Genomic DNA, 12869 nt, shown 5'->3' with positions numbered 1-12869 from the left:
ACCGGAAGTGACCTTTTTAAACCGGAAGTGACCTTTTTAAACCGGAAGTGACCCCAAATAAACCGGAAGTGACCTCAGCTAGACCGGAAGTGCCTCTAATCAAACCGGAAGTGACCCAAATAGACCGGAAGTGACCCAAATCACCCCGGAAGTGCCCTTATTTCAACATTAACTGCCCTAAATAGCTACATTAGTCACTAACTTTTGCATTTTTTGTCCGATTGAACCCGTTTCAACATTTTAACCCCAAAAGTGAACTTCCTGAAGCTGTTTTTTTTCGTTTTGTTCCAAATTTTAATTATTATTTTTTCTTTTCATTCCCATTCATTCTCTATGGGGATTCAACATTTTCTCTAACTTCTACATTTTTTAAACCAATTCAACCCGTTCCAATATTCAACTGTTCATCTTTTCCCTACCTATTCCACAACCTCCCACTTACCAAAAATTCCAAACTTCAAATTTGAAATTCAACCAAATTCTCCAAAATTTAGTATTACACTTCTATTTTCCACATTTCTCAAGAAATTCAACTCGTTTCAACATCATTCGGCATCATTCCCAAAGAAGTGAATCAAAGTATTCGCCTTCACACGCAATTTCTCCAGAAATTGCATTTTCTAGTTGTGTGAAGGCGATGGCCTTCACACATATGTTATTCTACACCATTCTCTATTATTATTATTATTATTATTATTATTATTATTCTATTTTATTCTCCACACTTTTTTGTCCCGCTTCTTCTTCCACATAGTTCATCCGATTCACTCCGTTCCACTTTTGACGTGTTCCAAATATTCACGAGATGAGCGCTTCCATTTTTCTCGTTCCGAAAATTTTCCGATTTCGCAAAATTCGCGAACTTACGACAAATTTTTCCCCATTCATTCTCAATGGCAGATTCGACATTTCACATTTACATCATTCCACTTTTTTCTACATTGTTCAACCGATTCAACTCATTCCAACTTTCAACTGTTCATCTTTTGCCTACCTATTCCACAACTTCCCACTTACCAAAAATTCCAAATTTGAAATTCAACCAAATTCTCCAAAATTTCGTTTTTCCACTCTAACTTTTACGTTTTTCAACCGATTCAACCCATTCCAACTTTCAACTGTTCATCTTTTTCTAACTATTCCACAACTTCCAACTTATGAAAAATTCCAAATTTTCAAATTTGGAATTCAACCAAATTCTCAAAAATTTTGTTTTTCTACTCTAATTTCTACATTTTTTAACCGATTCAACTCATTCCAACTTTCAACTGTTCATGTTTTGCCTACCTATTCCACAACTTCCCACTTACCAAAAATTCCATATTTGAAATTCAACCAAATTCTCCAACATTTTGTTTTTCTTCTCTAATTTCTACATTTTTTAACCGATTCAACTCATTCCAACTTTCAACTGTTCATGTTTTGCCTACCTATTCCACAACTTCACGTTTACCAAAAATTCCAAATTTGAAATTCAACCAAGTTCTCCAAAATTTCGTTTTTCTAATCTAATTTCTACATTGTTCAACCGATTCAACCCATTCCAACTTTCAACTCTTCATCTTTTGCCTACCTATTCCACAACTTCCCGTTTACCAAAAATTCCAAATTTGAAATTCAACCAAATTCTCCAAAATTTCGTTTTTCTAATCTAATTTCTACATTGTTCAACCGATTCAACCCATTCCAACTTTCAACTCTTCATCTTTTGCCTACCTATTCCACAACTTCCCACTTACCAAAAATTCCATATTTGAAATTCAACCAAATTCTCCAACATTTTGTTTTTCTACTCTAATTTCTACATTGTTCAACCGATTCAACCCATTCCAACTTTCAACTCTTCATCTTTTGCCTACCTATTCCACAACTTCCGACTTACCAAAAATTCCAAATTTGGAATTCAACCAAATTCTCAAAAATTTTGTTTTTCTACTCTAATTTCTACATTTTTTAACCGATTCAACTCATTCCAACTTTCAACTGTTCATGTTTTGCCTACCTATTCCACAACTTCCCGTTTACCAAAAATTCCAAATTTGAAATTCAACCAAATTCTCCAAAATTTCGTTTTTCTAATCTAATTTCTACATTGTTCAACCGATTCAACCCATTCCAACTTTCAACTCTTCATCTTTTGCCTACCTATTCCACAACTTCCCACTTACCAAAAATTTCATATTTGAAATTCAACCAAATTCTCCAACATATTGTTTTTCTACTCTAATTTCTACATTGTTCAACCGATTCAACCCATTCCAACTTTCAACTCTTCATCTTTGGCCTACCTATTCCACAACTTCCGACTTACCAAAAATTCCAAATTTGAAATTCAACCAAAATCTCCAAAATTTCGTTTTTCTACTGTAATTTCTACATTGTTCAACCGATTCAACCCATTCCAACTTTCAACTCTTCATCTTTTGCCTACCTATTCCACAATTTCCCACTTACCAAAAATTAAAAATTAAAAATTTGAAATTCAACCAAATTCTCAAACATTTTGTTTTTCTACTCTAATCTTTACATTGTGCAACCGATTCAATCCATTCCAACTTTCAACTTTTCATCTTTTGCTTACCTATTTCACAACTTCCCACTTACCAAAAATTCCAAATTTGAAATTCAACCAAATTCTGCAAAATTTCGTTTTTCGACTCTAATTTGTACATTTTTCAACCGATTCAACCCATTCCAACTTTCAACTCTTCATCTTTTGCCTACGTATTACACAACTTCCCACTTACCAAAAATCCCAAATTTGAAATTCAACCAAATTCTCCAAAATTTCGTTTTTCTACTCTCATTTCTACATTTCTCTACCGATTCAACCCATTCCAACTTTCAACTCTTCATCTTTTGCTTACCTATTCCACAACTTCCCCTTACAAAAAATTCCAAATTTTGAAATTTGAAATTCAACCAAATTCTCCAAAAATGTGTTTTTCTACTCTAATTTTCACATTGTTCAACCGATTCAACTCATTCCAACTTTCAACTCTTCATCTTTTTCCTACCTATTCCCCAAATTTCCACTTGCCATAAATTCCACATTTTAAGATTTTAAACTCAACCAAATTCTCCAAAATTCTGAAATTCCACCAAATTCTCCAAAATTCCGTTTTTCACCTCTATTTTCTACATTTCTCAAGTAATTCAACTCGTTTCAGCATAATTCGCCAGCATTCGCCAAGAAGTGATTCAAAGTCTTCGCCTTCACACGCAATTTCTCCAGAAATTGCATTTTCTAGTTATTATTATTATTCTATTTTATTCTCCACACTTTTTTGTCCCGCTTCTTCTTCCACATAGTTCATCCGATTCACTCCGTTCCACTTTTGACGTGTTCCAAATATTCACGAGATGAGCGCTTCCATTTTTCTCGTTCCGAAAATTTTCCGATTTCGCAAAATTCGCGAACTTACGACAAATTTTTCCCCATTCATTCTTAATGGCAGATTCGACATTTCACATTTACATCATTCCACTTTTTTCTACATTGTTCAACCGATTCAACTCATTCCAACTTTCAACTGTTCATCTTTTGCTACCTATTCCACAACTTCCCACTTACCAAAAATTCCAAATTTGAAATTCAACCAAATTCTCCAAAATTTCGTTTTTCCACTCTAACTTTTACGTTTTTCAACCGATTCAACCCATTCCAACTTTCAACTGTTCATCTTTTTCTAACTATTCCACAACTTCCAACTTATGAAAAATTCCAAATTTTCAAATTTGGAATTCAACCAAATTCTCAAAAAATTTGTTTTTCTACTCTAATTTCTACATTTTTTAACCGATTCAACTCATTCCAACTTTCAACTGTTCATGTTTTGCCTACCTATTCCACAACTTCCCACTTACCAAAAATTCCATATTTGAAATTCAACCAAATTCTCCAACATTTTGTTTTTCTTCTCTAATTTCTACATTTTTTAAACCGATTCAACTCATTCCAACTTTCAACTGTTCATGTTTTGCCTACCTATTCCACAACTTCACGTTTACCAAAAATTCCAAATTTGAAATTCAACCAAGTTCTCCAAAATTTCGTTTTTCTAATCTAATTTCTACATTGTTCAACCGATTCAACCCATTCCAACTTTCAACTCTTCATATTTTGCCTACCTATTCCACAACTTCCCGTTTACCAAAAATTCCAAATTTGAAATTCAACCAAATTCTCCAAAATTTCGTTTTTCTAATCTAATTTCTACATTGTTCAACCGATTCAACCCATTCCAACTTTCAACTCTTCATCTTTTGCCTACCTATTCCACAACTTCCCACTTACCAAAAATTCCATATTTGAAATTCAACCAAATTCTCCAACATTTTGTTTTTCTACTCTAATTTCTACATTGTTCAACCGATTCAACCCATTCCAACTTTCAACTCTTCATCTTTTGCCTACCTATTCCACAACTTCCGACTTACCAAAAATTCCAAATTTGGAATTCAACCAAATTCTCAAAAATGTTGTTTTTCTACTCTAATTTCTACATTTTTTAACCGATTCAACTCATTCCAACTTTCAACTGTTCATGTTTTGCCTACCTATTCCACAACTTCCCGTTTACCAAAAATTCCAAATTTGAAATTCAACCAAATTCTCCAAAATTTCGTTTTTCTAATCTAATTTCTACATTGTTCAACCGATTCAACCCATTCCAACTTTCAACTCTTCATCTTTTGCCTACCTATTCCACAACTTCCCACTTACCAAAAATTCCATATTTGAAATTCAACCAAATTCTCCAACATTTTGTTTTTCTACTCTAATTTCTACATTGTTCAACCGATTCAACCCATTCCAACTTTCAACTCTTCATCTTTGGCCTACCTATTCCACAACTTCCGACTTACCAAAAATTCCAAATTTGAAATTCAACCAAAATCTCCAAAATTTCGTTTTTCTACTGTAATTTCTACATTGTTCAACCGATTCAACCCATTCCAACTTTCAACTCTTCATCTTTTGCCTACCTATTCCACAATTTCCCACTTACCAAAAATTAAAAATTAAAAATTTGAAATTCAACCAAATTCTCAAACATTTTGTTTTTCTACTCTAATCTTTACATTGTGCAACCGATTCAATCCATTCCAACTTTCAACTTTTCATCTTTTGCTTACCTATTTCACAACTTCCCACTTACCAAAAATTCCAAATTTGAAATTCAACCAAATTCTGCAAAATTTCGTTTTTCGACTCTAATTTGTACATTTTTCAACCGATTCAACCCATTCCAACTTTCAACTCTTCATCTTTTGCCTACGTATTACACAACTTCCCACTTACCAAAAATCCCAAATTTGAAATTCAACCAAATTCTCCAAAATTTCGTTTTTCTACTCTCATTTCTACATTTCTCTACCGATTCAACCCATTCCAACTTTCAACTCTTCATCTTTTGCTTACCTATTCCACAACTTCCCCTTACAAAAAATTCCAAATTTTGAAATTCAACCAAATTCTCCAAAAATGTGTTTTTCTACTCTAATTTTCACATTGTTCAACCGATTCAACTCATTCCAACTTTCAACTCTTCATCTTTTTCCTACCTATTCCCCAAATTTCCACTTGCCATAAATTCCACATTTTAAGATTTTAAACTCAACCAAATTCTCCAAAATTCTGAAATTCCACCAAATTCTCCAAAATTCCGTTTTTCACCTCTATTTTCTACATTTCTCAAGTAATTCAACTCGTTTCAGCATAATTCGCCAGCATTCGCCAAGAAGTGATTCAAAGTCTTCGCCTTCACACGCAATTTCTCCAGAAATTGCATTTTCTAGTTATTAATTTTATTCAACTTATTCCTCCCCATTTTTTGGCACCTAACTAGTCCTACATGCTTCAACCGATTAACCCCGTTCAAACTTTCACACATTCAAAAAATTCATGGCATGCTTGCTACCATTTTTTTTGTTGATAACATTTACCGTTTTTGTGTAATTAGCAAATTTGTGACTTTTAAATCCCCATTCATTCTTAATGGGGATTTCAACACGAGCCATTTTCCCGCGTGGGTTCGAATTTTACAGTGGGCGGAATTTATTTTCGAAAAAAGTAGAATAACAATAGTGTGAAGGTCTTCGCCTTCACACACGCAATTTCTCCAGGAATTGCAGATTGCTAGTTATTATTCAACTTATTCCTCCCACTTTTTTGGCACCTAACTAGTCCTACATGCTTCAACCGATTCACCCCGTTCAAACTTTCACACATTCCAAATATTCATGTCATGCTTGCTACCATTTTTTTTGTTGATAACATTTACCGTTTTTGTGTAATTAGCAAATTTGTGACTTAAATCCCCATTCTTTCTTAATGGCAATTGCAACACGAGCCATTTCCCTGCGTGGGTTCGAATTTTACATGTGTCACATTGGGCGTCTCACCATTACACAAACTCACACGACACTGGCTGCAGTTTTTTTCGTTATAAACATTTGTCATTTTTGCATAATTAGTACATTTGTGGTATAAAATTACGCATTCATTCTTAATGGCGCATTCAACATGAACATTCATCACATTAAGCAAATTCTACCGTTTCACAAAAGGAAACTGATTAGCTCAGTTTGTAACGCGGGCACTTCTTAACTCTAGCCGCATCCCCGAGTGAGTTTGATTCCAACTATAGGTAATGGTTTTTTTCCTTTTTATTCACTGCTTCACATTTTTTACGCTTATGATTTGTTACTTGTCATTTTACCATTTATTTTAATATTAATTTATTTTCCTTTTTATTCTTCCCGCTTATCATTTATAATGTTTATCATTTGTAACTTTTGTCATTTTCCCATTTATTTTATAATAATTTAATTTCCTTTATATTCTTCCCGATTATCATTTTTAACGTTTATCATTTGTAACTTTTGTCATTTTCCCATTTATTTTATAATAATTTAATTTCCTTTATATTCTTCCCGATTATCATTTTTAACGTTTATCGTTTGTAACCATTGTCATTTTCCCATTTATTTTATAATAATTTAATTTCCTTTTTATTCTTCCCGCTTATTATTAACGTTTATCATTTGTAACTCTCGTCATTTTCCCATTTATTTTATTCATCATTTATCATCATTTATTTCCCTTTTTCATTTTTCCTTTCAGAATGGAAAACCTATGGACACTCCATCAGTTGCCGGCGGCGCTCACGGCCAAAGTGGTGGCCTTAAAAAACATCGACAAATATTCTCGATGGGTCCTGAAAGAGGATGGCACGGTGGAGGCTGGGGCCTCCCACCGTAACACAGTGGCGGCCCTCTGTGATGGCCAGCGTGTGTGCAAATTTGTGCTGTTTGCAAATTTAGCCTCCGACGTCTCTGTCGGAGGTACATTTCGGTTTATTAATTTTGGCCGGGGAAGGGAAGAAGGGGTCCTCCTCTCCCGGCACAACACCACCATTTACGTGGCTGGGGGGATGGAGGCAAAGGGGACAGCTCTGCTGTACCCTTCAAGCATTAGCAGACCATTTAAAGGACATCAGCCATGAGGAGGGTGTCCTGTTCACGACAGACGGCATTGTCTCTGCTGTAAGATCCCTCTCTCTCTTTTTGCTCCCTCTCCTTCATGAAGTATTGATGTTTAATCTGTCTTCCTTTTTTAGATCTGCCCCATCAGGATGGTGGTAACACGTGGGATGCCGGTCCCATTGGGCATCTTTTATTTAAAAAAAGTAAACTGATTGTTTTCTCTCTCTCACACTATGTGTGCGTGCGTGCGCGTGTCTAAATATATATATATATATCACACTCTAAATTCACCTGAGTAAGGTCCCTTAGGGCATCATGTTGCCTTCGTAATTGTAGCCTAGATCTACATTTCAACAGTTAGTACTAATTTGACATTTTCATTATAGGATCACAGGGAAATAAAAGTGCTCAGGTGGCGAGAGAGCAACTTTTTTCAACTAAGAGTTGGACAGCGGCTATCTATGACGCACATGATGACATATTGTTCTGGTGGCGTGGAGCTCCACTCCACAGAAAATACTGTGATAAAGGTACCTAAAGCATGCAGTTTTTTCCTGTGTATAGACAAACATATTCTAAATGGAATCAATAATGTTATTTACTTGACAAAAACTGCTATCAGTGGCTCATCATCATCATCAAGGCTGAAGTCAGATTCTAATGAAATATGCTTTAGGAGTTTTCTCTAAATCTGGATCACCAATTTTATAAGATTTTGTCTCAGATACAGCCCTACAGACATATAATTTCACTTGCTTTCTTGACTGTATAAAATCATTGTGGTTGTGATTATGGTCATGAAATTGTTTTAGGTTTTAAGTTTTTTTATCTGTCTGCCTGCCTATCTATCTATCTATCTATCTATCTATCTATCTATCTATCTATCTATCTATCTATCTATCTATCTATCTAAGCAACCTACTTACCTACCTACCTACCTACCTACCTACCCAACCCCATCCATCCGTCCGTCCGTCCATCCATCCATCATGTTTTCTTGTGGTGTTTTAAACACATAATAAATTGTCATTAAATGTCTTTGCGCAGGAACTGGAAGACGAGGCGTTTCACGTAATGGCCTTTAAAATAAAAGGCGAACACGTGGAGCTTGTCGACGCCAACAATGCAACCAAAAAGGTTCCTTTGAATAAGTGGAACCAAAGATTCCCCGATGGCCCTAATTTTCCCCGAGGGGTTTTTGTGGTAATTTTGTTTTATTGTTTGTATTTCTTGTTACTTGTTTGTTGTTCTGTTTAAAATGTTCTATGATTAAAGTTATATGCACAAAATTGTCATTGTTTATTTTCTTTATTTTTATTAAATTGAATTAATTTAATCTAAATTATAATATATGTCACCACTTAGGTATATTTAGTTGTCTGTGTATAAATTGTGTGTTGTGTCATTATAGTAAATGTATTAGTTGTATCAATGCAATAGATACTTTAATTCCCCCCCCCCCCCCATATTTTTCCAACTGTTTTTTTTTAAAAAATTATGATGAATTATTATTGACAATTCCTACACGGACATTCAAGTTATTTGGACATACTTAGTTTTCCTTAGTTATCATTTATAACGTTTATCATTTGTAACTTTTGTCATTTTCCCATTTATTTTATAATAATTTAATTTCCTTTATATTTTTCCCGCTTATCATTTATAACGTTTATCATTTGTAACTTTTGTCATTTTCCCATTTATTTTATAATAATTTAATTTCCTTTATATTCTTCCCGATTATCATTTTTAACGTTTATCATTTGTAACTTTTGTCATTTTCCCATTTATTATTCCCGCTTATCATTTTTAACGCTTATCATTTTTAACTCTCGTTATTTTCCCATTCATTTTATATTAATTTATTTTCCTTTTTATTTTTCCCACTTATCATTTTTAACGCTTATTATTTGTAACTCTTGTTATTTTCCCATTAATTTTATAATAATTTATATTCCTTTTATTTTTCTTCATCATTTGTAACTCTCGTCATTTTTCCCATTTATTTTATCATAATCTATTTTCCTTTTTATTGTTATTTTATAAACAACTTCCACTTTTTTAGCACTTAACTACTCACATGCTTCAACCGATTCACCCTGTACAAACTTTCACACGTTCCAAAAATTCACGTGACGCTTGCCACCATTTTTTTGTTTTTAACATGCTTCAGTTTCTTTCGTTTTAAACATTTACCGTTTTTGCATAATTAGTACATTTGTGGTATAAAATTACGCATTCATTCTTAATAGCGCATTCAACATGAACATTCATCACATTAAGTAAATTCCAACATACATTCAAAGGTGTTTGATTAGCTCAGTCGGTAGAGTACTAGACTGACGACTTCAGTGTGATGTGTTCGATCCCCACATGTGTTTCCCCCATTTATTTGCCTTTATATTTTTCACATTTATCGTTTATCCCATTTATCTTAATATAATTTATTTGCCTTTTTATTTTCACACTTTTCCCATTTTAACGTGAAAAATAAAGACTGCGTTATAAAGCATTCATTTCCAATGGTACACGAATGCATCATCTGATAGCTCAGTACCATCGATTACGCGCGCCTGTTTAGATTGCCTGCTGCTGACCAGACGTAAGTATACGTGGTGTCTTGGTGCGATATTAAGATAGAGTCGCGAGCATTTCCCCGCCCGCCGTGACGGCATCTTTAAGTTTTGTGGCGGTGGAATAAAGCATTCATTTCCAACGATACGCGAATGCATCATTTGTTATTCGCTCATTGCGGTCGATTTGCACACCTGTTCAGATTGCCTGCAGCTGACCAGACGTAAGTAAAAATGTGGTGTCTTGGTGCAATATTAACAATTGTAAATGTTCAATTTACACGACACTACCCCTAAAGTTATTATTAGAATGTACCAACAGATGAGCAGTTTCGCATTGCTGTTTTTGTGGTGTGATGTAGACTTTTCGCCCCGTTTATACACTTGGGCTGGTAAACTTCGTTTGTGTGGATTAAGTAAAAATAGCCCCCACTGTTGTAAAAATCAGGGATGAGAATTATCCGCGGATTTCCGTTTTTTGTCCGTCAGAAGTATCATTTTCGTGAATCGTGCAAATTCATTGAGAAAAAAAAAATATGTGGGGGGGCGGCCAGCTGGTCGGGAAACGTTAGCCTCGGCGACTCGCAAGCATTCCCCACGCCCGCCCTGACGGCATGTTTAGGTTTTGTGTATTCTCTGTCAAGATATGATCAGCTATAGAGGTTGCGGCGCTAGGAACATTAGAGGAGCACATCGAAACAAAAAAACAAAAACAAAGCTAAGTTTTTACTTTAACAAGCATGTGGGTTTAGAAAGTAACATGACGTTACATGGAAGCTAATGTTAGCCTACTGTCGTGATATTGTTGAAGAAAAAAATCTCTCTATCTATATATACTATATATATATATATATATATATATATATATATATATATATATATAAACATCAATTTCTTAAATAAATTTTAAATAAAAACCATGTTTCTCTTTTTATGGGCTTTGGATGTGTGCAATATTTAGTTATATATTGAACAAAATTAAGCTTTTCTTGTTCCATATTTGATAATCAAAAGTAATTTGGGTCGCTAGGAAAAGGTTCGTTATTATATGTGGAGGCAGATACTTTACAATAAATATCAATGTTGGCCTGCGACCTTGTCCAAATTTCAAATTTTGGACAGCTGTGTGTTTGAGTTTGACACCCCTGCCCTAAGTTAAGAACAAAGTATTCATCGCAGTTGAATCTGTGCCTCTTATCCCGACGTGCCTTATGGTGCGGAAAATACTGTAACTACATTGTATTTTTACCCAGAACAAAGTTTTTCATTACCAAATACAAACACGTCATACAACGCGTTTCCCAACATCAATATCTCAATGCACCTGTATACGTGGCTCTGAATCATTTCCCCTTCCAAGACATTCTGTATAACAAGCTTTTGTGGATAATGCCATTCCAAAATTCTGCACCACAAAGTCTGCATAAGATCGAGGCTTAGCTGTATTTGTTCTCTTTCTCTGCACAGGTCTGTGGTCTGCGGCTGATCTGTGCCTGATCTTGCTGACCTGTGGCTGATCCAGTTGACTTCTGGCTGATCCTGCTGACCTGTGGCTGATACCCCAATACCCTGTCTTGTCTCTGTTCTACCTATTGTTTCTGCCTTCCTTCTGTCTAAACCCCAAAAGTAGCGGAAACGATTTGAGATCGACATGCCGAAAAAGGGCAGGAGATCACAGTCTGTAAAGTTGTGCTGGGAGCGACGTGCTAAAACACGTAGCTCCTAAGCACTTCTTCCACCTTCTGCTGATATCTCTGCCCGGCATGAGCGTGTTGTTGAAGCAACTGAAAGAGATACAAATTTGCAAATGGATAAACATGATACAAATGACAAGCAAATGATACTGAGAAGAATATTCCTGCTGAAGTTTCCATTGCTGTAACGGTACCAGCGCAACATGATTTGGTAATGTATGTGATGGCAACTCACAGCCAAGCCCATCCGAGATACGGCCAATCCAGAAACAGTCAATGTGTGGCTAATTCGGTAACATTTCTGGCTTTCCTGCAGGATATAAATAACTTGACTACGTCTGACCTGGATGCTGTTCTCAGTGTGGGTAATGAACTGTGTTAGAGATTTGCTAACTCCAATTTATTTTGCAAGAACCACACGGTAGTAAGTAAGTCCTTTTAGACACCTTCAGGTGGAGAGTCCATTCGTCGCTGTGCGTGCAGCGATGTTCGAATGGAGGTCTGAACTCTCCTTCCTGCAAGAGGATATTTATTAAGAGAAACAGAGTGGGGGTATGAGTGGGCTGAATAGAAAGCCCTTGTCCTCTAGTCTAAACATCTCAGGGGATGTTTTACGATCTTGTGATAAGGAGGACAAGGTAAGGTATTTATTACCTGTTGCATTCCAACATAATCCTATGATAAAGATAACCTGGAAAACCCTAACAAACTGTATACATGTACTGTGGCTGCATTGAAAGCCCGAGGATGCTTTCTAAACATTTTTTTGACGGTTGACGTATTTCAAAACCCGACTGTGTTGTGTGGATGAACGTTTTGCGAGGGATCCGACCTATTTGTTCTTTGCGCAGTTTGTGACCGAAATCTACCAGGCGACGTCGAGCATGACAATACAGCTACGCAAAGGTAAACCGTTTACCCGAGATGGTCGAAGAATTATCAACGCTATGCTTCAGGACAAACGTCAAGTTGAAAAACTGGTGCGCAGCAAAGATGCCGTCCGCTTCATCACGCCACTGAGAGGCACGCCAGCCTATTGGGAGAGAACCACCAAAGATCTTTTTGCAATGATCCGACAGCTGGGTACACCCACGTTCTTTTGCACATTTTC

At 35.5% G+C, this 12869-nt stretch overlaps 1 long non-coding RNA gene across 1 annotated transcript; it reads left to right on the top strand.

Annotated features, from left to right (window-relative positions):
• The first annotated feature begins 1345 nt into the window (after positions 1-1345).
• On the top strand, positions 1346-10926 carry LOC137840126 (uncharacterized). The gene is made up of 4 exons (XR_011086585.1): positions 1346-7551; positions 7626-7694; positions 7878-8021; positions 8539-10926. It is a non-coding gene; the product is annotated as an uncharacterized lncRNA (long non-coding RNA).
• The last annotated feature ends 1943 nt before the right edge of the window (positions 10927-12869 follow it).

This window comes from Syngnathus scovelli, chromosome 3 (assembly GCF_024217435.2).
Source record: "Syngnathus scovelli strain Florida chromosome 3, RoL_Ssco_1.2, whole genome shotgun sequence".
NCBI classification, from domain to species: Eukaryota; Metazoa; Chordata; class Actinopteri; order Syngnathiformes; family Syngnathidae; genus Syngnathus; species Syngnathus scovelli.
The sequence above is the reverse complement of the archived record's forward strand: the minus strand, read 5'-3'. Positions and strand labels throughout refer to the sequence as shown.